We start from the raw sequence: 24,678 nt of genomic DNA, 5'->3' as shown, positions 1-24,678 counted from the left end.
AAAAAAAAATCTATTTTGAGTAAATCAACATTTGGGGGGAATAAAACTGACCATTTTAAAAAGTAATGTACATTTTAATGCTCTATATGCATTTCAGAGAAGCCAGCATCAATATAAGATGAGCATTATTTCAAAATGAACTATTCATAAAAACATTATGAGTATATTCTTTGATTAAAAACTTGGTTCTAAGCCTTCTGAAATTTTGAAAGACTTATGGTCTTTCATATGCTATAGCTCTTAACCAGACAAGCATATTCTTCTGGAAGATATTCCTTCAGTAGAAATAAATTAACCACAGACACAATGAAATGGCCAGAGTTGGCAAAAATAGGAGAGAGCTGGATGATATTAGAAATTAAATGAATAAAATATGGTGACCCTTTATCAACAAATATTTAACCATAAATTTATTTTTATTGTAACCTTGAAAGAGGCAAGTATGATCAATAAAAATATTTGTAGATCTGCTCCTTGTTAATCAGAATTATTTAGGCTTATTCTGATTGACTTGGAAGAATGAATGTAACACTGAGTTTCTTGCACCTCTTCAAAAAATGACTGTAGCCACTTTGCTTAAAAGTTTAATTCAAAACCTAATTCTTTCATTCCCCTTGAGAAGTCATTAAATAGCTGTATTTAATTTAACCTTTAGCACAATTATGCTAATTAGCCTTAAACATAAGTCCAGAGAAGCACTACAATTAATATTTAGGACACAGATCTGTGGGAGGAAATGACTTGAATGTTTGAGGTTTTTCCCCCACAAGGTCTGAAGTCAGCTTCATGCACAGATTAATTTAGTATCTACTTTCACAAATTGCCGGAGTCCAACCCCAGCAGGTCTAGGGGTCCCCAAAGGTGTGGATGGAGTCGGCGAAGAAGGAAGGACACGGAGACAGTGTTCAGTTGATCAGCAGCCTAGCCAGGATCTCCAGCCAGGATCTCCAGCCAAGTTCTGGTCTGGATCTCCAGTGAAGTTCTGGTCTGGATCTCCAGCGAAGTTCTGGTTAGGATCTCCAGCCAGGTTCTGTGTCCATGTTCTCTTGCTAGGTTCTCCAGGTTCTCCAGGTTCTCCAGCCAGGTTCTGTAGCCATGTTCCCTCACTAGGTTCTTCAGCCAGGTTCTGTCCAGGTTCTCCAGCCAGGTTCAGTCACCAGGTTCTAGTCAGGTTCTCTTGCCAATTTCTGTAGTCAGGTTCAGTCCAGGATCTTTTGCCATGTTCTCTCCAGCGAAGTTCTTCTGTCTGTGTAGGTTCTGTGTTCTAAGCTCTGTATTCTAAGTTCTGTGTCTTACTGTCTTATTACATCTGTATTTATACCAGTTGATTCAATCCTATCAATCTCTATTACAAAGGTTAGGGCGTTTCTTATCTCCATTCCAGGGAGTAAAGATTATGTAGCTTAAGCATGATTGTTCGTAGTTAAAGTGATTAATTACCCACCTGGCACTAGTTAAGAGGTTTTATTCCCTCCCTAACTTCAGGGGAAAATCCCTACCTGGGGAATCACCCTTTCTCAGAGACCTTGGTTAAAACACATAGTGCCAAGAAGGTGAGCAAACATATTAAGAACAGTATGCCATATATGCCAGGTCCCTTGAAACAGCAAGGATGGACCGGCTCCCGACAAATTCCCCCTTTTTTATTTTTTAAAAGGAGGCATTAAAAAGAAAAAAAAAAACCAAATGCTCTCTTGTTTCCATTTTAAGAGTAGGATTGACGCTTTCCGCTATTACCTGAGTCCTGATCTATCACCCCAGGGAGAGCTTGCCAATCCTGCACTTTCCCAGGGTGGAAAGGCTGCAGTGGGGTTAAGGATAAGGCTCCTTGGGCCTACCTTCTCCCATGCCATTACATTTACCTTTCCTTCCTCAGAAAAGCATGGACATATTTCTTGTATAAAACGTTCTGTCTGACTGGGAGTAACCTTAATTCCTCTGCTAGCAAGCATATATGTTAAAAGATCAATACAGAGTCTTTTTTCTTTAGACTCAGTATGGCACATCTTCTTAATCTAAAGATCAATACTGAGTCTTCTTTCTTTGGACTCAGTATGGCACATCTTCTCAATCTAAGTTCTGTACTATCCACCTTCTTACCCTACTTATCTTCTATAGGGGGGTCTGTAGCACCCTGGTGGAGTCCTATCCGTCCCGAGTGTGGGGGTTCTCAATGGGGGGGGCTTACCTAGGGGAATCCTGTTCCAGGGGTTCCCAAAGGTGTGGACGGAGTCGGCGAAGACTATCCACCCTCTTCCTATGGTGGAGTCTGATCCATCCCGATTGTGGGGCAAAGACTATCCACCCTCTTCCTACGGTGGAGTCCTATCCGTCCCGAGTGCGGGGCGCTTACCTAGGGGTCCCTGTTCGGGCGCCAGATGCCGGGGTCCAACCCCAGCGTGTCCAGGGGTCCCCAAAGGTGTAGACGGAGTTGGCGAAGAAGGAAGGACACAGAGACAGCGTTCAGTTGATCAGCAGCCTAACCAGGATCTCCAGCCAAGTTCTGGTCTGGATCTCCAGCGAAGTTCTGCTTCAGATCTCCACTGAAGGCGGGGTCCAACCCCAGCAGGTCCAGGGGTCCCCAAAGGTGTGGATGGAGTCGGCGAGGAAGGAATGACACGGAGACAGCGTTCAGTTGTTCAGCAGCCTAGCCAGGATCTCCAGCCAGGATCTCCAGCCAGGTTCGGTGTCCATGTTGTCTTGCTAGGTTCTCCAGCCAGGTTCTCCAGGTTCTCCAGCCAGGTTCTGTAGCCAAGTTCCCTCGCTAGGTTCTCCAGCCAGGTTCTGTCCAGGTTCTCCAGCCAGGTTCAGTCACCAGGTTCTAGTCAGGTTCTCTTGCCCATTTCTGTAGTCAGGTTCAGTCCAAGATCTTTTGCCATGTTCTCTCCAGCGAAGTTCTTCTGTCTGTAGGTTCTGTGTAGGTTCTGTCTTCTTAGTTCTGTGTTCTAAGTTCTGAGTTCTAAGTTCTGTGTCTTGCTGTCTTGTTACATCTGTATTTATACCAGTTGATTCAATCCTATCAATCTCTATTACAAAGGTTAGGGCGTTTCTTATCTTCATTCCAGGGAGTAAAGATTATGTAGCTTAAGCATGATTGTTCGTAGTTAAAGTGATTAATTACCCACCTGGCACTAGTTAAGAGGTTTTATTCCCTCCCTAACTTCAGGGGAAAATCCCTACCTGGGGACACAACCTTTCTCAGAGAGGAGACCTTGGTTAAAACACAGTGCCAAGAAGGTGAGCAAACATATTAAGAACCGTATGCCATATATGCCAGGTCCCTTGAAACAGCAAGCATGGACCGGCTCCCGGCAAATTCCCCCTTTTTTATTTTTTAAAAGCATGCATTAAAAAGAAAAACCTCAAATGCTCTCTTGTATCCATTTTAAGAGTAGGATTGGCGCTTTCCACTATTACCTGAGTCCTGATCTATCACCCCAGGGAGAGCTTGCCAATCCTGCACTTTCCCGGGGTGGAAAGGCTGCAGTGGGGTTAAGGATAAGGCTCCTTGGGCCTACCTTCTCCCATGCCATTACACTTACCTTTCCTTCCTCAGAAAAGCATGGACATATTTCTTGTATAAAACGTTCTGTCTGACTGGGAGTAACCTTAATTCCTCTGCTAGCAAGCATATATGTTAAAAGATCAATACAGAGTCTTTTTTCTTTGGACTCAGTATGGCACATCTTCTCAATCTAAGAATCAATACAGAGTCTTCTTTCTTTTGACTCAGTATGGCACATCTTCTCAATCTAAGTTCTGTACTATCCACCTTCTTACCCTACTTATCCTCTGTAGGGGGGTCTGCAGTACCCTGGTGGAGTCCTATCCATCCCGAGTGTGGGGGTTCTCAATGAGGGGGGGGCTTACCTAGGGGAATCCTGTTCCAGGGCTTCCCAAAGGTGTGGACGGAGTCGGCAAAAACTATCCACCCTCTCCTATGGTGGAGTCCTATCCATCCCGAGAGTGGGGCTTACCTAGGGGTCCCTGTTCGGGCGCCAGATGCCGGGGTCCAACCCCAGCGGGTCCAGGGGTCCCCAAAGGTGTGGACGGAGTCGGCAAAGAAGGAATGACATGGAGGCAGCGTTCAGTTGATCAGCAGCCTAGCCAGGATCTCCAGCCAGGATCTCCAGCCAAGTTCTGGTCTGGATCTCCAGTGAAGTTCTGGTCTGGATCTCCAGCGAAGTTCTGGTTAGGATCTCCAGCCAGGTTCTGTGTCCATGTTCTCTTGCTAGGTTCTCCAGGTTCTCCAGGTTCTCCAGCCAGGTTCTGTAGCCATGTTCCCTCGCTAGGTTCTTCAGCCAGGTTCTGTCCAGGTTCTCCAGCCAGGTTCAGTCACCAGGTTCTAGTCAGGTTCTCTTGCCAATTTCTGTAGTCAGGTTCAGTCCAGGATCTTTTGCCATGTTCTCTCCAGCGAAGTTCTTCTGTCTGTGTAGGTTCTGTGTTCTAAGCTCTGTATTCTAAGTTCTGTGTCTTACTGTCTTATTACATCTGTATTTATACCAGTTGATTCAATCCTATCAATCTCTATTACAAAGGTTAGGGCGTTTCTTATCTCCATTCCAGGGAGTAAAGATTATGTAGCTTAAGCATGATTGTTCGTAGTTAAAGTGATTAATTACCCACCTGGCACTAGTTAAGAGGTTTTATTCCCTCCCTAACTTCAGGGGAAAATCCCTACCTGGGGAATCACCCTTTCTCAGAGACCTTGGTTAAAACACATAGTGCCAAGAAGGTGAGCAAACATATTAAGAACAGTATGCCATATATGCCAGGTCCCTTGAAACAGCAAGGATGGACCGGCTCCCGGCAAATTACAAGAGAGCATTTTGGGGTTTTTTCTTTTTAATGCCCGCTTTTAAAAAATAAAAAAGGGGGAATTTGCCGGGAGCCGGTCCATGCTTGCTGTTTCAAGGGACCTGGCATATATGGCATACTGTTCTTAATATGTTTGCTCACTTTCTTGGCACTATGTGTTTTAACCAAGGTCTCTGAGAAAGGTTGTTTCCCCAGGTAGGGATTTTCCCCTGAAGTTAGGGCGGGAATAAAACCTCTTAACTAAGTGCCACGCGGGTAATTAATCACTTTAACTACGAACAATCATGCTTAAGCTACATAATCTTTACTCCCTGGAATGGAGATAAGAAACGCCCTAACCTTTGTAATAGAGATTGATAGGATTGAATCAACTGGTATAAATACAGATATAATAAGACAGCAAGACACAGAACTTAGAATACGGAACCAAGAGAGACAGAACCTAGGCACAGAACCTACACAGAACGTTCTCTAGAGACAGAAGAACTTCACTGGAGAGAAAATGGCAAAAGTTCCTGGACAGAAACTGGCCTCAGAACCTAGAGACAGAACCTAGCGAGAGAACATGGCAAAAGATCCTGGACTGAACCTGACTACAGAAATTGGCAAGAGAACCTGACTAGAACCTGGTAACTGAACCTGGCTGGAGAACCTGGACAGAACCTGGCTGGAGAACCTGGAGAACCTAGCAAGAGAACATGGACACAGAACCTGGCTGGAGATCCTAACCAGAACTTCGCTGGAGATCCAGACCAGAACTTGGCTGGAGATCCTGGCTGGAGATCCTGGCTAGGCTGCTGATCAACTGAACACTGTCTCCGTGTCATTCCTCCTTCGCCGACTCCGTCCACACCTTTGGGGACCCCTGGACCTGCTGGGGTTGGACCCCGGCAACAAATCATGGCTGTAGGGCACCTTCCCGAGGTCTCTCCTGGGACTTCTTTTGTCTCTGAAATTCCATCATTAAAACTTGTTTTCTCTGTTTTTGCAGATGACTTGGTTGACTACGTAGAAAATTCTTAAAAATCTACCAAAAATCCACTAAAACTAATAAGGGAATTTAGCAAGTTCATACAATGCAGGGCCAATATAAAAATCAGTTATATTGCCCTGACCGGTTTGGCTCAGTGGATGGAGTGTTGGCCTGCGGACTGAAGGGTCCCGGGTTCGATTCCGGTCAGGGGCATGTGCCTTGGTTGTGAGCACGTCCCCAGTGGGGGGGGTGCAGGAGGCAGCTGATCGATGTTTCTCTCTCATCAATGTTTCTAACTCTCTATCCGTCTCCCTTCCTCTCTGTAAAAAAATCAATAAAATATATTTTTTTAAAAATCAATTATATTTCCAAATATTAAAAAAGAAAAATTGGAGCAAAGTAACCATACTGTTAGTGATAACATTGGAAAACATGAATCACTTAGGAAATATTTTTTTTAAATATGTATAAGATATATACACCAAAAATTACAAACATTGCTACTAGACATTAGATAACAACTAAATAAATGGGGAGGCATACTGTGTTCATGTGTTGGAAGCTCAATATTGTTAAGATGTCATTTCTTTCTATATTGGTGTACAGATTTAATGCATTTCCAATCAAAATCTGTATCAGTTTTTTGGTAAAAAGTGACAATCTAATTCTACAATTTATGTGGAAATCCAAAAGACTTAGGCTAGCTTAAATAACTTTGGGATGGGGTGGGAGGACAAAGTTGAAGAACTCCTATCATCTGATTTTAAGAAATACTTCAGTAAGCAAATTAATGTGACACTGGCATAAATATAAACATATAGATCAATGGACTAGAAAATTCAAAAATAAACCCAGACCAATAAATAGGTTTAAATTTTCAAAACTTGGTGCTGGAACAATTGGCTATCTACATGCAAAAATAAATATAACTCACACCATAAATAAAAATTACTTTAAAAAATGTCAGCAAAACTGTAAGAGTTGTAGAAGAAAATACAAAATAAAATCTTCGTGACTTTGGATTAGGCAAAGGGTTTTTAGAACAACAAAAAAATATGAATCAAAACAAGGAAAAAAGTAATAAATTGGATTTTATTAATGCTAAATGGTTCTGCCCTTCAAAAAGGCACTGGGAAGAAAATAAAAAGACAAGCCATAGACCAGGAGAAAATATTTGCAAATCATGTTTCATAAAGGATTTCTATTCAGATTTTATAGAAACACTTTTCAACTCAACAAAAAAGCAAACAATCTGATTTTTTTTAAGTGGGCAAACTATTTGAACAGACACTTCACCAAAGAAGATATATGGATGGCAAACACACATGGGAAAAGATGCCCAACATCATTAGTCATTAGGGAAATGCAAATTAAACCAGAATAAGATACTACTAAATACCTATTAGAGTAACTAAATTTTAAAAAGAAAAAGAAAAATTAAAACACACACACACACACACACACACACACACACACACACAAACAACTACAAGATCTACTGAGGATGCACAGCTACTAGAACTCAATTACTGGTGAGAATAGAAAATGATATGGCTACTCTGGGAAACAATTTGGTATTTCTTATAAAGTAAAACATACACTTACCTTGCTAGCTAGCTATTTCACTCCTAGGTATTTACTCAAGAGCCAGTGTGCTTCCTTTAGGGCTTTACAAAAATATATTTATACACACAGGACACTCAAATTTTTCAAACAAACTAGAAACAACCCAAATGTACAACAATTGGTAAAGGGGATAAAAAAATGTGATATATCCATACAGTGGGATTATACTTAGCAATCAAAAAGAATAAACATGCAAAAACCTGAATGGCTCATTAACATTATGCTGAGCAAAAGAAACCAGACACAAGAGATTCGTTCTATATGGTTCCATGTATATGAAATTTTAGAAAAGACAAAACTAAGCTACGGTTCACATTGCAAAAGGAAGGTAAATACGTAATTATAAAAGTGCAAGGGGATATCTTGTTCTCCGCTGGAGTTATTAATATAGGTGCTGTAACTGATGATCCCTGAAGTTGTAGTGCACTAGCATAATAAGTTTATTTCTCCATCACACAAAGTCTAATGCAGGGCCAAGGGCTCTCATTGACCCTGCCACTCAGAGGTTCAGGCTCTCTCCATCTTGGATGCTACCCTCTTAACACATGGTTTCCCAGGTCGCTGGAGCAAGGGAAGAAAGCCCTAAAGGAAGCACACTGGCTCTTAGCTGCTGTGGCCCAGGAGTCATATGTGTCACCTCCATTCATAGTCCATTGGTCAGTCCTACTCAAATTATCTGGCCCTAAATGCTGAGGAAGGCTGAGAAACTTAGGGGAGAAAATGGAATGTTTGGTGAACATTGAATCTGCCACATATGTTTTATCAAGTTTAAACGCTGGATATTTAATTTAACCTTTAGCACAATTATGCTAATTAGCCTAATTGTGGGAAAAAAAGGAGAACTACATACGGGACTGGAAGAGAAAGGGGTAGGATAACATTGAAAACAAACTGTCTCAAAATTTCCCTCAGCACAATCCACTCTTTCCCTTTTTATACAACTGAGGCTCAGAAAAATTATTTTCCAGTAGCTAAGATCCATAATAGAGACAAGATTTGAGAGCAGACCTTTTCATACCTGCACTCTTCTTAGGACAACTCTAGCCTCAGCTAAAGAAATAAAAATAACCTCTCTGAGTACCTCTGCTTTAAAATCTTGACCTTATTATTGTGTTCTCAGTTTTTAGTAAACGTAGTATATCTGTAAATCACTGCTAAGTAGCGGTAGAGGGTGTGATAGGGTACATTGTAACAGGTGTTCGTGTAAGGTACAAAGCATTTTGATTCATTTTACGGAGGAAGAAGTGAAAACTCAGAGAATTGAAGTTACTAACTTAGGTGACACTTACTAGCGAGCCAGATTTGAACCCAATCTGTCTAATCCAATTCCATCTCATGGTACCTGGAGCCTCTCTATTTGTGGATGAAGAGAAAGACATATAAGCTACACTTATTATGTGATAGAATTCTGCCTGGAATAAGTTAAATTTTATAACAACATAATTAGCTAAAATGACTCACAGTCTCATGTAAGAAATTTTATAACATTCATCTTTCACATCATTACATTGTAATACAACATGAAGATATCAACAAAAAACAGTGCAAATTAGAGAAAAATTATTCTTAATCATTCAATTGTAAAAATATTCACATAAGTATTCTAATAAAAAGAAAACTATCTTTAATAGGTGACTATTCTATTAGCATTCATCAAATGCTTCTAAAACATGTAAATTTATACATATTATACAAAAGAATATCAGTCAGAGATGAGGCCAGCCTTCAGCAATTGACTTCTCTTCATGTCAAGCTGACCTGGCCATAGCTGTAATTCCTGATGAAGGAGCCAGAATCATACCCAGTCATTTAGATACTTGGCGATCCTGGATAGTCAATAAGGAAACTCAAAGCAGCTAGATGAACATTGGGCAGGATACTTCAGAGAAATTCACTACATTGCCTATAGAGTCTTTCTGGATTTATCAGGGGAACCAACCAGAGAAGCTTCAGAATATTCATGGGGGGTGAAGGGGTTAGGAGAAAGAGGGATCTTGATCTACTGCATTATCATTTGCCTACATTTCACATTAGATTGAGGAAGTATCAATTATCCAATCAGAGAAGGGGTAGATGGGGACCAAGACTGTGGAAATAATGAAAGGAGCAGGGGTGAGTTTTCCAATAAGAGAACAATTCTATTGTAACTGAAACAGAGATCCCCACCAACACCAGGTTTCATGGCATCCAGTATGGCAGCAAATGAGCTCATGCCCCCAAGGGTGTTGGTGGGAGCTGTAGGAAACTTGTGCCTGGGAACAAAAGGCAGTTCAGCAAAATCAAGGAACCTACTCTGAAGAAAGACTGAGCTGAGAATAACTCAGCAGATGACACTGTGAAAAAAAAAACAGGGCCATATCAGATTCCTACTTCCACCCTTCTCCTTACCTTGATCCAGGTACTGTCACACTACCTGGAACTTAAAACAACTTAAGAGAAAGGGATATTTACCCCAATTGACTGAGATGTTTTGCCATGGGGCAAGGGATCATCATAAAATTTTTAAAACTATTATTTATAAAAAATAATAAAGTTACCTTTCACATACATTTGGGATTATGAAATGAGGTTTTTCCTTACACATCTGTTTAAACTGATAACTTGTCAACAGGACAACTGGAGTTGATGTTCCTGGGTTCTACGTACTTCTATCTCATTCTCACGAAAAATGCTGATGTGTTCGTCTCTTTCTTTGTCCTTCCTGTAAATTCAACCTATCACTGTCACTCACATGTGGTGTGACTGACACCTAGAGTCAATCTCTCTTGGTGTCAGTCACCAAATTTTCTTATTTGAAAAATATAAATAGCATTATTTCCCCAACATCCTAAAAATCAAATGTTAATGCTGACACTGTTTTCAGCTTTAAGCCAGGCTTACCTATCCACTCACTATAAACCCACATCCAGAAAGACAAGTATAGACTTCTGTTACAGTTCTAAGAACCTGTCCTAAGCCTGACCTCCAGCTCTTGGTCTTAACCCTCTTGCATCTGGCTGGCCTTTGCTCTAATCTCATCCTCATCTGGTCTCAAATCCTTGACTTCTGACCATGCCCTCAACCTTACCTTTGGCACTGTGGACTTGATGTTTATACATGGTCTCCCTGCTTGTGACCTTTGTCTTCTTTTGATGGACTTTGATTTTATTCATATTCCCTACTCTCATGGGCTTATTCTACCCTGGGTGTAAAATCCCTACTCTAAGTTCATCCCTACTGAATGCAAGTATTCCTTGCAGTTCAATAAATGTCTATTCTGGTCAACCCTGACCTCACTATAAATGGTAAAGTTTGGCAGATAAAATGGAAGGGAAAGCTCTTTGAAAGGTTTTAAACATAAAGGTACACTGGATTTCTCTAGTAAAAATCCAGTACCTAAAAACAGCACAATCGCCACTCCTTCCCATTGCCAACCTGAAATCTTCTGACTGCCACTCCATCTGATCTCCTCCCATTCTGCCTCTTTACAATCAAGTCTCCGTGTAAGAGGCCCCAAAGCTCAAAAAGTTATTTTAGACTTGGACATTTTATGAGTGACAGCATGTGGTAGAAAGATACCCATGGACACAGACAGAGTTCAAATATTATCTCTACAACTTACAATTATGACTAGTGGTTTCCTCATCTAGCAAACAAGAATGATAATATGTTACTCACAGGGTTACTCTGAGGATTAGCATATGTAAAACACCTAGCCCAGTGCATGGTACATAGTAAGTATTCAATATTTGTTTTTCCCCATTTCCACTTTCCTTTACTTGATCTTAACAATTGGGTTACTAGGTTCTTCCTGAAGGACTCACTCTAGAAGACTCTATTTTGAAGAAAACAGAGCTGGATGGTTCACCTCAATGGGCATCTCAGTGTCTCAATGACCCCTTTCATCAATGCACTGCTCTCTGTCCACTATGTTGCCCCATGGGTTAGTGACTGGTGTCATGGGATGCTGGCTACAAAGACTAGATATCAATCAGGCCCCCTTATGTGCTCTAACTCTGGGGTAATTATTTGAGAAGTAAGTAATCCTATATAATAAAGGTTTAGTGACCATAACAGTGTAATGACCAGAATGACCACTCGACCAGTTGCTGTGAGGTGCATTGACCACCTCTCAGTCCCTCCTCCCCCACCCCGGACCACAGACTCTGATTGTCCAGGTAGCAAACGGGGAACCAGGGTGGGTGGCGTCAGTGGTGCGGGACTGGGGACTGGCGAGAGGGCAGAAGATGGCCCTGATCACAGGCTAGGCCTAGGGACGCTACCCATGCACGATTTTGTGCACTGGGCCTCTAGTCACTTCATAAAAATCACATATCTCTATTTTCAGCTCAGGTTTGGCCTGTTGTATGTCGGCTACTTTGGCCTCTCAGCTCTCCTCCCAAAGTGGTAATGCCCAAATCTAATGGGCTACTGGGTCACTGGCACTAACAGAAAGGACAGAAGGGATGGGTTTGATGCTCTTCTGATGCCAAGTGAACAATGGACTTACTGAGCACCTGTGAGGTGATTTGTTGTGTTTCTGGGACCAAAAATGTGGTAGCTGAAGAAAGGCAAAGGCTGGCCTATCAGCCCAAAAGAAATAGAGTCAGCATTTGTGTTTCTGAAGATTCCAAGTGAAGCCTCCTTTCTAGTTTCTACAATTGGGGGCCAGGAGGTCAATCTCTCTTGCTGGTCTCTTGGGGCTGGAGTGTTTGCCTTTAGTAAATACAAAGAATCACCTCAAGGCGATTATTATCACATTCTTATCACCTAGACAGCTGCTTGCTACTTAAGGAGCAGGAACCTCCAGGGATGAGAAGGAGCAAGACCATCACAGGAAAGGAATGTGACTTGGTGGATGAGAAAATTATAATCACTTGCACAGCTCTATCAGTTAAAGGAGAAAGTGCTGAAATCCTTCCTTGCCACTCTTGTTATGACAGAGCTTGTTGACATTTTGTTTTTGTTTGATTGTTTCCTTTTAAACTTCCAGCTTTTGAAGATGGGAACAACTTGGGATATAAGTATATAACACCAGAATCTGAGCATGTTAACACATACACACACACACACACAAAAACTCAGTATAAAGTCTCTTTAAAAACATACTAATTGTCACCAAGAAAATAGTGTGAAGTACTGAAAAGTTCCTGTAGCTGTGTCCTGAATGGTTGAAATAACCTAAATTATAAAGTGATAAAGGTCCCAAGTGAGAGTAATAATTTATGATGTTTGTACAAGGAGAGACATTAGCCAACCACAATTCATGCTGAGGAGGATTTTGAACAAAGTCCAGATGGTGTTTCAGCAGTAAAATGCAGTTATCCTGGGACTATCTGGTGAACAGCAGAATCACTGAAGTCAAATTCACTGTCTCTTACAAGCGTCAAGTTCAACAGAGGCAGAACCAGAAAACAGTTCCACATTTTTTTTTTGTATTAGAAATGGCACTGTTATCTTTATCACCTAATTTTTATTTAATGCACAAATTACGTTTTACTGCAATAATGGAAACAAAAGCAGGAAATTCCATATTCCCATCATCTTACTACTCATAATTACAATCACATACAACTCAACACAATGGAAATCAGAGAGCACAGCTTCAATTTGCATTTCATTCTTTCCCATTTGACAAAATATTAAATAATTATTATGTATCATCGTTTTGGGCAGCTCAATAGCATTCTGCTAATTTATGTATGAAGATATACTACTCAAGTCCCCTCTAAACTTAGCAGTTAGACTTATCCCAGATTTTGTTATTCTTATAAATAAAACTACAAAGACTATCTCAAGCGGATACTGTCCCTTCTTTGAAAAATTTTCTTAGGCACCATAGTTCTGTGGGGTTTTTTTGTTTGTTTGTTTGTTTGTTTGTTTTTCTGATGTGACAATATATCTCCAATATTTTCTTCAAATGAATTTTGGATCTTTTAAAGAAAAACAAATTATTGTTTTATGTTTATTGTTTCTTCACATCTGTGCTAATATCTCCATCTTAACATTTTCCATTTCATAAAGCTGTCACCAAATTCTATTGAGCTCAGATGACTGCTCACAGTAAGTCCTATTTTACTTGGCTCCAATCAATTACAGGAATATAGATGATTTACAATCCAAATCATTTGAGCTCATACATTTCACATAGGGTAAAACAGAGTTGACAACCTCACTTGAAAATGTTAAAAGGGTAGTCCATGTTTTCATGCACCAGTAAGTGATTTCCCAGTTAAATATGAATGAATTTGAATATGTAATAGAGCCCAAATAGCATACAAGTTTGAATTTTGTGGGATGCACAGCATGGGATCATTTCAATATAGAGATTAAACATTTCATTAATTAGCTAAGTCTCAAATCTATTTTTCTTTTTTATTCTCTATTCTGTCACTCCCTTCATGCTACTGCTTCTTTTCTAGAAATAGAAAACAGTAAGAATATTTTTTCTTAGAAAAACTATAAGGGTTTTATTTAAAACTGAAAAAATCTGCTTGTGACAATATTGCATGATTTATAAATTATCTAAAAGTTCATTACAGCCTTAAATTGTTTTTTCCTCTGTCTTCCCTTTTGACTGTTTACTGAAGGCAGGTGTGGGCAGGCAGAGCACACCTTGTCACACAGAATGAGGGAGAGAACAGGTTTGAAGTGTCCTCATCTATAGTAGTTGCCAAGCTGACTCAATTTCCAAGAGTATTAAAGAAAAATCAGTACTGATAATCTTATCAAAAATTTATGTTTGAATAATTATAGAGTCCTCAATTGCCCTAGCAAAGCATGTTGTGGGAATGATAAAAAGGAGTTGCTAAATATTTTTAAAACATCATATAAGATATATTTTGGGGAGTAGAGGGAGTGTGTAGGAGAGAGGGTATGGCTTTCAATTTGGAGCTAGTAACAGCAAAGGAATTCAATTCTATTTTCACAGATACTAAACTTATAGTTCAAAGCCAGTCATTAGAATAAAACTCACTAGAATGAAAGAAAAAAAAGATAAACACATTATTTCACACATCCCACAGCTAGATGTGAATGTCAATTTTTACTAATGCAGCTAATGTTAATCTAATCTTTTTGCTTTTATTCTTTATAATGTTGACTCCCATGAAATAGAAAATTGCACAAAATCACATTGAGGAAAGAAATTTGCCCGGCAGACCAATCATGGTGGGGGAAAAAAAATCATTTCAAATTAAAAATGTAATTCTGGCAGTTTCCATCCCAAAACAAAAGGAAAACAATAGGCTTCACTTAGAAACAGGTTAGCGAGTACCATAAGGCAGTACAGGTAGGAAAGTGCTTTAGGAAAGAATAAAACAAGGCTGCACACTGGACATAGAGGCACTGATATTGTATGCCACTGAGGGTTTCAATATGATGTTGAGTAAATGTTTGAGCCTTATCTGATGTTCCTTATTTTTAAAAGGACCATTGAAAATATTTCCCAATTATGTTTGTATTGGACTACAATATTTTTAAGTGACTGATCATATTCAAATTATAGTTGGAAACTACTATACCAAGCTAAGTCCTTTCTTTCCTTTTAGTTTTTCTTAAAAGTTTATATTCTCTGCTTTCTGTTAGTATACATTTATAACTGTCTCATTTTTTAAGGAAATGATAATAAGGTATAATTTAAAAATAAATATACTACAGAAAGGTGATATGTCTAAACTTATGTAAAAGGTTCATCTTGACCTTGTAGAATTCCAACAATATGAATTAAAGTTCAATGGGTGTTTATTAACTTCTAAGCATGTTTGCAAAAAGAACAATGCTGTTTAATGGGAAATGGGGAAGTTTAAGACACAATCATTCCCTCCAGTATAAGATTGAGCTCTTTAAAGTTTCTTTAGAAAGGAAGATATCACTTGGAAAGGTGGGATGGCAATTTTGTTTGACACAATGTCTGATGTTGGAACTGCTATTGGCATTTAGAGCCCAGGATCCAAGATACAATTCTTCAGATGGTTCTACCCATCAAATAATTGTCTAATACAAAATGTCAACTGCTCCCACCACCCAACTGAGAAACACCTGGTGGAATCCTGGGGAGTTTAGATTTGCTACCGCATCCATTAACAAATGACTGTTGAGCATTCACTATGGCAGCCATGGGCAAACTACGGCCCGCGGGCCGGATCCGGCCCGTTTGAAATGAATAAAACTAAAAAAAAAAAGACCGTACCCTTTTATGTAATGATGTTTACTTTGAATTTATATTAGTTCACACAAACACTCCATCCATGCTTTTGTTCCGGCCCTCCGGTCCAGTTTAAGAACCCATTGTGGCCCTCGAGTCAAAAAGTTTGCCCACCCCTGCACTATGGGCAAGACAGTGTGCTGGGACTGTCAGAGATGCAGAGATGAACAAGGCTACCTCGCGGACTCACAGTTTACTGGGGAAAAATGATATGAAAACCATGAATTATACTATGGAAAAATAACTGCTTTGATAGAGAAGAAAAGGAAGGAGCTCTAGGAAAAACCCTTAATTCAGCAGGGTTCAGCTGAACCCTTAAACCAGGGGGGGATTTCTAGAAAATGTTTCCAAGAATAGCTGACATCGAAAAGGCATGCTCATCATGTGCTTCACAAATAAGTATTGAGTGCAGGCACTGTACTACACACTGGAATCACAGGACTGAACAAGACACATTGTTCCTCTCTTCATGGAGCATATATGCTAGGAGGCGTGATAGTCAGTAAATGAAACATGAATTGTGTGATAAATGCCAAGAAGGAAATCAGCTGTTCTGGTAGATAATATTAGGAGGGTGTGGAGCTACTTGGAAATTATGGTTAGAGAAGTCATCTCTAAAAACATGATATTTGAGTTATGATATGAAAGATATGGAGGGGTTATTCAAATGAAGTGCTAGAGAGTGGAAAGGATTACAGGAAGGAACTGCAGGTAGCTGAAAACAACTCGGCCCGTTTTAGGAAATGAAAGAAGGGCAATGTGAATGAAGTGTATTGCACAGTAGGAGAGGGTGTGAGGCGAGTTTGCAGGAGGGAGGCAGGAGTCAGGTCCTTTGGCGCATTGAAGATCATTGCAAGAATTTCAGACTTTATCAAAAGTATAAAGAGAAGCCATTAGGGTTACAAAACAGGAAAATAATTTGATGTGACTTAGTTTTCTAAAATGTTGTTTTGGCTGCTCTTTGGAGACTGACTTGTAAAGAGGCAGAAGTGGAAGCAGGTCAGGAGGTTATTTCAAAAAAGCATATGAAAACTGATGGGGTCAAACTACGATGACAGCAGTGAGCTGTAGACTCTAGAGGCCTGAGTGCTACTTTGGAGATAAAATAGCAGGGACCTACTGATGGATTAGAAGTACAAAGATGGTTCAAAACCTGGTTTATTTCTGGCTCAAAACGTGGATAGTCAGTGGTGCCAGTTACTGAAATGGGAAAGAAAGGAGGAGGAGGAGGAGGAGGAGGAGGAGGAGGAGGAGGAGGAGGAGGAGGAGGAGGAGGAGGAGGAGGAGGAGGAAGAGGAGGAGGAGAGAGAACAAGGGAGGAATTTCAGACATTCCACTTTGAACTTGTTAAATTTAAGAAGACTGAGACACCCAAGTGGGATCTGCAGAGAAGACTTCCCCTGAAGGAGTCATCAGCATAGAACTGGATGAGTTCTCCAAAAGAGAGAATTTTAAGAGAGAAGAGTCTGGGTTCACGCTTTAACGTGCATGCACACTTAGGGGTTAATTAGAGAAGGAAGAGAGACTAGAGAAGGCTGAGAAAGAGTCACCAGAGAAGTCCAAGGAAAATCTATAAGGAGCCAACAGAGAACAGACAGAGACAGGTTAGCAAGGAAGAGCAAGAATGCAGAGAAGAGTCGGGAAGGGGAGGAAAACTTCTGGCAGGAAAGAGACATAAATGAGAGGGCACAGGCAGGCGTGCGAACTCAAACTAGTCCAGCAGGTTGAAGAGAAGGGTACATTTGAGGAGATGCTGGAGATACGTCAGGGAAGGAAAAGAAGTGTCAGACTATGACAGACTATTTTACATTCTAAAGAGCCAAATTTTAGGAATTTAACTTAGAAAGACCCAAATTAAGATTCTGGGACTGGGGATAAAGAGGAGGACATAGATTGGCGAGGTATTTAGGAGGTAAAAAGGACAGGATTTGGAAATGGGAGGGTGATGAGGAAAGTCTAGGTCAGGACGATTTTCGGGCTTAACCTTTTAATGATTCTTAGATTTCTGGTGTCTTAACCAAAGTGGAGATAACAAGAGGAGCAGCAAGTGTGAGGGAAGTAGATATTATGTTTCGAGTTGAGTTTAAGGTGCCTGTGACATCCAACAGGAAATGCCGACATGAAACAAAGACAGTGCCCTAAGGTAGAAATCTGTGTTGGAGTCCTGGGCTCATGGGTGTTAAAAAGAATGCGCTGGTGTGTTTTGAGGAACCAGTTTTAAAAGAATAATGGAGACAGAAACTTGCTTCTACATGGAATTAGGGAATGAATCAAATAGTATCGAAGTGGAAGGCAGAGGGTTTGGATCATTCTTTAGAGAGTTTGACGCCAAAAAAGAGAAATAAATAAATTGGATAGTGGTTAAGCATGACAGTCCACAGGAAAGTTCTTTTGTTTGTTGGGTTTGAGATATATATATATATTCCAGTGTATGGGTGAGGTCCTTCTCTGTGGCCTGCAGGGATGGGGCTGAAACCCACAGTCCAACACTGCCCGCTCATCCCGGCCACACTGTGCCTGCCTGGGCTCACGCCCAATCAGTCCCGATTGGGAGAGGCTTGCCAGCCATGAGCCCTGCATCTGGCGCCCTCCCAAGCGGAGTGGCCCGTGGGATCAGGCTGAAACCGGCCCTCCAACATCCCCCAGGGGTCCTGGATTGTGAGAGGGTGCAGGCCAGGCTGAGGGACCCCACCAGTGCACGACTGAGCAGGGGAGGAACTGAGGGAGAGCTCCAGAGCAAGTCTGGCCCATCTTGCTCAGTCCCAATGGGCCAGACCCCAGCAGCAAGCTAACCTACTGCTCAGAGCATCTGCCTCCTCGTGGTCAGTGCACATCATAGCGACTGGTCGACCAGTTGACTATCTGTCCCCTGCTGGTCAGTGCATGTCATAGCAAGCAGTTGAGCAGCCTTAGCATATCATTAGCATATTATGCTTTGATTGGTTGTTCTGCCGTTCAGTCTATTTGCATATTACCCTTTTATTATATAGGATATATATGAAGACATGTGCATACTAGAAAGAAGGGGGAGGAGATGTGCAGAAAACACACTAGGAATAACCCAGTACTATTCCCGTCAAGCGGGTCAGTGCGTGAGCAAGTGAGGGGAGGAAGAAACAAAGCACTGAAGTCACTGTAGAGACAAAGTGGGCTCCACGGCAGACACTGGTGACAGGTTGAGTAAAGTTTGAGGAATCACCTAACTGGAGGCTTCATGTAGATGGAGAAAGGTTTAATAGCTATGGGAGTTGGAACTATGAAGGTTGCAGTCCTAGAAGTATTAAATTCAAGATTTTGAAGTTGGAGCCAACATGAGCTGATGATCAGGCCAGATGTAATTGCAAGCCTTAAGCGTCATCTGCATTTGAAGATTATGATCAGATAAGTGAAGCAACAATTTCTCTAGAGATTTCCTGATGAAGCAAAATAACAGGCGTAGCCTAAGGTTGTATCTGATACCATTCTTCTAAAGAGGGTGTGGTGAAGTGCTTTTCAGATGCATGCTAGACTATGGGATTCAGAATCTATGAACTTTGTACATTAAATAAAGGGGATGTAAGGGTCAAGATAGTTGTCATTGAGATCCAGGTGGCAAAGTCCTTGGTGCTTTTTCCTTATTATCTCTAGCATCACTACTACTTGTGCTGGAGATGAGACTTACAGATTTTTGGGATGAAATAGCAGCAGAGGAGGACCAGAATTTATGAAACCCAGTAGGAAGGCATTTACCATAGTTAACATTACCAAGAAGTTTTTTCTTACTTTTTTTCTAATTATCTATAATAATAAAGGCATAATATGCTAATTAGACTGGATGACCTTCCAGACGAGGTCCAGGATGCGAGGGAAGCTGGTGCCAGCAGCGAGGGGAGGGAAGGCCTCTAGTAAATGAATAAAACTCTGCTCTATATGTATGTGTGTATCTATGTATTTTAAAAAGATAACAGCTTTGGAAAATTGCAGCAGTTTGATTGGTAGACGTTTTAACCTTTTGTAAATACAAGGATATTAAAAACATTGGAAAAGGAAATAAGATTTTTGGTCCTTGTCAATTTCTGGGTTTTAATTTAATTAAATACTTTGTCTACATTCTCAATGTCTATAATTGAAATTGAAACATTTTATATCATTTAATGTTGCTTTGATTCCTAGCCATTAAGACTTCAAATGATATTAAATGTTTAAATTATTAGAAGATGGGTAAACTATTTTAAACCCTTAGAAAACGATTTAAATTTATGGAATAGATGGCTAGTGACTGGGAAGAATTAATGTAGATTTTCAGAGTCCAACTAAATTTTTGTTGTTGTTCATGAGAAAACAAGAAGGGGATCATTAAAACAAAAAGTAAATAGATAAGTTTATATGGGAATCAGAAAGACTTCAAAAAGAAGTCAGAAGAGATAGGAAATAAGGCCAGAGATCAACTCATCAAGGACCTGGGAATAGATATTAAGGTATATTTTCAGCATTAATACTTTATTCTTGGTTAATGATGCACAGTGGGTAAATTTGCAACAAAGAAAACTTATAACTTATTAATTCTTTCCATTTAATAAGGATAAATGCATCACATAAAGCAAAATGGATAAGCAATGCAGTTATCTGAATAATTCAGGAAAGGAACATTAGATAGAAGAAATGGCCCCCAATAGCTCCAAAATATAGAAGTAAACGATAAGATTTAGTGTAAGTGGCTGTCAAAATGGTTAACCAAACCTATCTTATCAGAATTAGCATTCAATCTTTTATTTCTGACCTGTTATTCTAAATCATACATTAAAATGAGACATTTACTTTTGCTATTTTGATGAAGTGCTAAAACCTGAGTACATTGGGAAATTTTTTCTAATAAAAGCTTTTACCTCAAATTGGAAGAAGTGGACTGACCTTCATTTTATCTCAAGTTAACGTTGCTGGCTAGTGAAATTTATAGCTAAAGAAATTGGCTTCCTTTTGGCACATCTCACCGTTGCTGGAATAAAGCTAACATCCGATGTGCTGTTGGGGCTGCCTGACTTCAGCTGTTTATTTCACAGGTAATTAGTAGAGATTTTTATATTCTGCTCAAAGGGTTATTCCAAGAAGAAATAGGAAACGTCAGACAAAGACAGTATGAGTTGATCTTGTCAGCATCAAGGATTTCTCTGCAGGAGATCTTGCTGTGGCTTTCATTATTACAACAACCAATAGGTGTTGCTATAGAAACTATACTGTTAACAAGCTAACAGAAGAAGGCAGAGGCAGAAAAATGATGAACCTGAAAAAAAAAAAGAAAGAGGAAAAGGAAAAGGCGATAAGGTTTTCGCTTCTTGTAAATGAGTCTCTTACTTTAAAATCTTACCTTATCTCTCCTGGTTTTCCCGTTAATACTGCATGGATAATGTATGACCAGTAATAAGAACAATATAATAAATTCATACAGCCCTCTTCAGCAAGGTCGCAGAGAGCTTTATCATTCAAAATGAAATTAAAAGCAACAGTAAACCGATACCTTTAAAAATTAGGGCTTTAAAGTCCCACAGTGATCCAGAGAAGTAGTGAGGTGTCTCCCAGCTCTCAAGGATGGATTTGCTGCCATTCATTATCTATGTATGCCAAGTGTATTTGGAAATCCAACCAATACAGTCAAAGTAAAATATATCATCTTCGTCCAATTAATAATTAGGTATTAAAGGAGACAATTACTCAAGGATATTTTTAAAGTATATACTTAGATTAAAATATTATAAAAATCAGTGTGAAACCTCAATCTTGGATAGTGGAAAGGTGTTTGAATTTGACCTTTCTAACTCTTAACATTTAGATTAGACAAAAAAAGTAGGGATTAAATCCAAAATATATATGAAGTACATTTATAAATCATGCCCTCTGGGGTTGCCAGCTAAAAATCTTCCCATTTCTATTCTATAATTGCCTCCTTTTCAAGCCTAAAATACTCCCTGCAAAATTCACCACTTTCCAAAGGATTTCTGTGCATTAGGACAGGAAGAAACACAGCCATTATTTCCAATACTGCTCCTCAGAAGGCAAAAGAAAACAGCTGTACAGTCTCCATTCTTTACCAGCACAAATTCTTCAATACTCTGTGAATATCAATAAGGTTGTATGAATGCTTAACGTTCAAGTTCCAATGTATTATCTGACTGATTTCTGAGCCCCCATAAAATGTCTCCTAATTATTTCTGGAAGTCCCCAAAAAGGTGATCAGATGTGCTAACCAAAGGCCCCTCTGCTGCAGCCAGAGGCCGGCTGCTGCCCTTTCTTCCTTCCTTCCTTCCTTCCTTCCTTCCTTCCTTCCTTCCTTCCTTCCTTCCTTTCTTTCTTTCTTTCTTTCTTTCTTTCTTTCTTTCTTTCTTTCTTTCTTTCTTTCTTTCCTTCCTTCTTTCTTTTTTCTTTTTTTTTTTTGGTTGTATGCCTTCCTGCTCACAGGCCACAATGACTCCTTACTGTAGCTCCAGTTCTTGGATCTCTTCACAGGACTCCAGTGTCCATGAGGAGGTGGAAAGAATGACCTGCACCCCAACTCCAAGCCTGCTGTCACTTAATTCAACAAATAATTGTTTGGCAACCATGCCCCAGAGTAGCCGTGCTTGTGACCGGAGTTGCACAAAATACTTCATGGAAACAATTCCTTCAGCTCCCATGTCTCAGCCCCAATTACAATAACTGTTTACAAAAATAAATTATCTACTTCCACAAGTAATAACAGCATTATTTAGACTCAAACACTATCAATGCCGCTTAGAAAATAAATCAGTCCAAGGGGCAGTATTGCAGAGATGCGAGTGTTCTTACCACGTAGACAATGCTGTGTATTTTTATGAGGAGCTGCTTGGAGCCATTGATCTCAGCATCTTGTTTGGTTGCACTCACTACTTTGAGTTTGCGAAACTCAATGTCTCATTCAAAAGTTTGTCCTAGACAAAGCAACAGTTGACCCCAACCTGTATTCAAGTCTCTGTTCCACTCCCGAGAAGAGAGAAAACCAAAGCTTTTAAATAATATTTTTGTTCTACGTCTACCCTTGTCATCAAAGTTTCAAAAGTCTTAGGGCTAAATTTCAGCCTGGACTCAAACTCAGGAACATGGTCCTCTGCACAGCGTTTCTGTGGGTTGGGAGAACCACAGCATTTCATGACCCTGATGACGGAGAGAGCGCTTGCGGGAGAGGGCTAGGAAGGTAAGGCCAGAGGCAGGGCAGGAAGCTTCTAAGAATGGGTTTTGTTTTTTCTGAATGCATCAGCTTTGACTACAGGGAGCTAAGATAAATGTTCACCCCAAGAATGTTGGGGTTTCAGAGCAATCCATAAGTAGTTCTGTTTGCACGAAGGAAGTAACAGAGTGGACACACTCTTACCTTATAGGTTCATAAGAACAGGAACACACTCTTCTTCAGTAGGGAAATGGATGAGCATTTTGGTAGTCATACAATGGAGTACTATAGAGGAATTAAAATTCTACATATAATAAAATGAAAATATCTCAAAAAATAATCTTAAATGCACACAATATGTTTCAAAAGTATATTATATTATATAACCATTCAAATATGTCAAAAATGCTATATATTATTTATGTATACAAACATATGTGGAAAAGCTTTAGATGCAAGGAGAATAAATATTAACTTCAGAATGAGGTTCACTTCTGGAGACCTAGGAAGAGGAATGAGACGGGACCACAGTGAATTTCATCTGTGTCTGTAACATTAGTAAGAACATATCCGCAACTGCAGTGTCTGAAGAAAATGTGGCAGCAATATGTTGATCCATGTTAAACCTTGGTTCTATGCATGGGTGTCTGCTATACCATTATTTATACACATTTATATGTTTCTCATTATTTCATAATTTATTTGAAATCTTAAATGCTTTTTAAAAACTTAAACTTATGAAGGGGACATAATTTCTGGCTCTACTTATACATTTTTAATATCGCTTTTCTCCCATACACTGCCCTTACCAGAGACTCTTATGTCATCTTTATTGATTTTTATTTTTTAGGGAAGAATAGAGAGGTACAGAGAGAAGGGGAGAGAGAGGGACAGGGACAGGGACAGGGACAGGGAGTGGGGAAGGGGAGGAGAGGGAGGGGGGAAAGGGAGGATAGGACAGGGAGAGGGAGAGGGGGAGGGGGAGGGGGAGGGGAGGGAGAGGGGGAGGAGAGAGAGAGGGAGAGGGAGAGAGAGAGGGAGAGGGGGAGGGGGAGGGGGAGGGGAGGGAGAGGGGGGAGGAGAGAGAGAGGAGAGGGAGAGGAGAGAGAGAGAGGGAGAGGGGGAGGGGGGAGGGAAGGAAGAGGGGAGGAGGAGGGGAGGGGAAAGGGAGGGAGGGGGGAGGAGAGGGAGAGGGAGAGGGGGAGGGAGAGAATCAATCAGCTGCCTCCCGCACATGCTCTGACCTGGAGATCGAACCTGCAACCTGTGTATGAGCCCTGACAGGTCAGTGCACAGGACAACACTCAACCAAGTGAACCACACCAGCCAGGGGAACGGGATCTAGCCTGCACTCTCACCTCAGTAGATGGCTCTAGTGGGACTCTACTTGTTGGAGGAAGGTTTTCCATATCTTCAAAGAAAGATGTCAGCCACTGAGCAGGTGGGCTTTATCCACCCCGAGAGGCCTCTTTTCCCAATCCGCACAAAGCTTCCACATAGGCTAGTGGTAGACTTGATCTTCCCACACCAATTCTCTCTCTTCTCTTCTCTTTTCAGAAACTCTTGAGAAGCAACTTCATTTTTAATTCCCTAGGCCCCTTGCTGTCTTACCACCCCACTACCTTCTGATCCTTCACAGAAAATCCCGAGATCCAGAGGCTGACTCCGCTGCAGTGGGTAAGCGATGGGAAGAGACTAAGCATGGGGCAAAGGAAAGGAAGGCCTGGACTCTCCGATTTATGCATTGTACACCATTCCTGCTTAAAAGATGGAACTATAATCTTGAAGTCTAATTTTTAAAATTGTGATTAAAAACACATGACAAAATTTACTACCTTAACCATTTTAAGTGTACAATCTAGTAGTGTTAACTACGCACATTGTTGTGCAACAAATCTGTAGAATTTATATTATATTTTA

The 24,678-nt window shown here is 40.4% G+C and overlaps 1 long non-coding RNA gene across 1 annotated transcript in view; it reads left to right on the top strand.

Annotated features, from left to right (window-relative positions):
• Positions 1–24,429, top strand: part of LOC118659988 — a 46,918-nt gene extending 22,489 nt beyond the window's left edge. The window contains exon 3 of the long non-coding RNA XR_004968774.1: positions 24,316–24,429. This is a non-coding gene — a long non-coding RNA (uncharacterized LOC118659988). The remainder of the gene's footprint in view (positions 1–24,315) is intronic.
• The last annotated feature ends 249 nt before the right edge of the window (positions 24,430–24,678 follow it).

This window comes from Myotis myotis, unplaced genomic scaffold (assembly GCF_014108235.1).
Source record: "Myotis myotis isolate mMyoMyo1 unplaced genomic scaffold, mMyoMyo1.p scaffold_m19_p_7, whole genome shotgun sequence".
NCBI lineage: Eukaryota > Metazoa > Chordata > Mammalia > Chiroptera > Vespertilionidae > Myotis > Myotis myotis.
Note: the sequence above shows the minus strand (reverse complement) of the source record. Positions and strands in the feature narration are given on the sequence as shown.